Source organism: Aptenodytes forsteri, unplaced genomic scaffold, assembly GCF_000699145.1.
Source record: "Aptenodytes forsteri isolate BGI_AS27 unplaced genomic scaffold, ASM69914v1 Scaffold146, whole genome shotgun sequence".
Taxonomy (NCBI): domain Eukaryota; kingdom Metazoa; phylum Chordata; class Aves; order Sphenisciformes; family Spheniscidae; genus Aptenodytes; species Aptenodytes forsteri.
Window position 1 is genome coordinate 6,095,758 of NW_008795128.1, and position 215 is coordinate 6,095,972.

Sequence of the window (215 nt, forward strand, 5' to 3'; positions counted from 1 at the left end):
TTGCGCGCTCAGCCGGCCGGGGCTGTCGTTGCCGGTCCCGCCGAGGGGAGCCGCATAAATAAACAACGGTGCTTTCCTGGAAGGGCGATGCGGTGCGGGTGTTGGGTTCCGTGGTTGTTGGTGGCCTTAGGTACCACGCTAGTTGATAAGCAGTTTAAAAGGGAGTTAAAAAAATCGTAAGGTGACCTCGGTTTGTAGTTGGTAGGCATGACAGT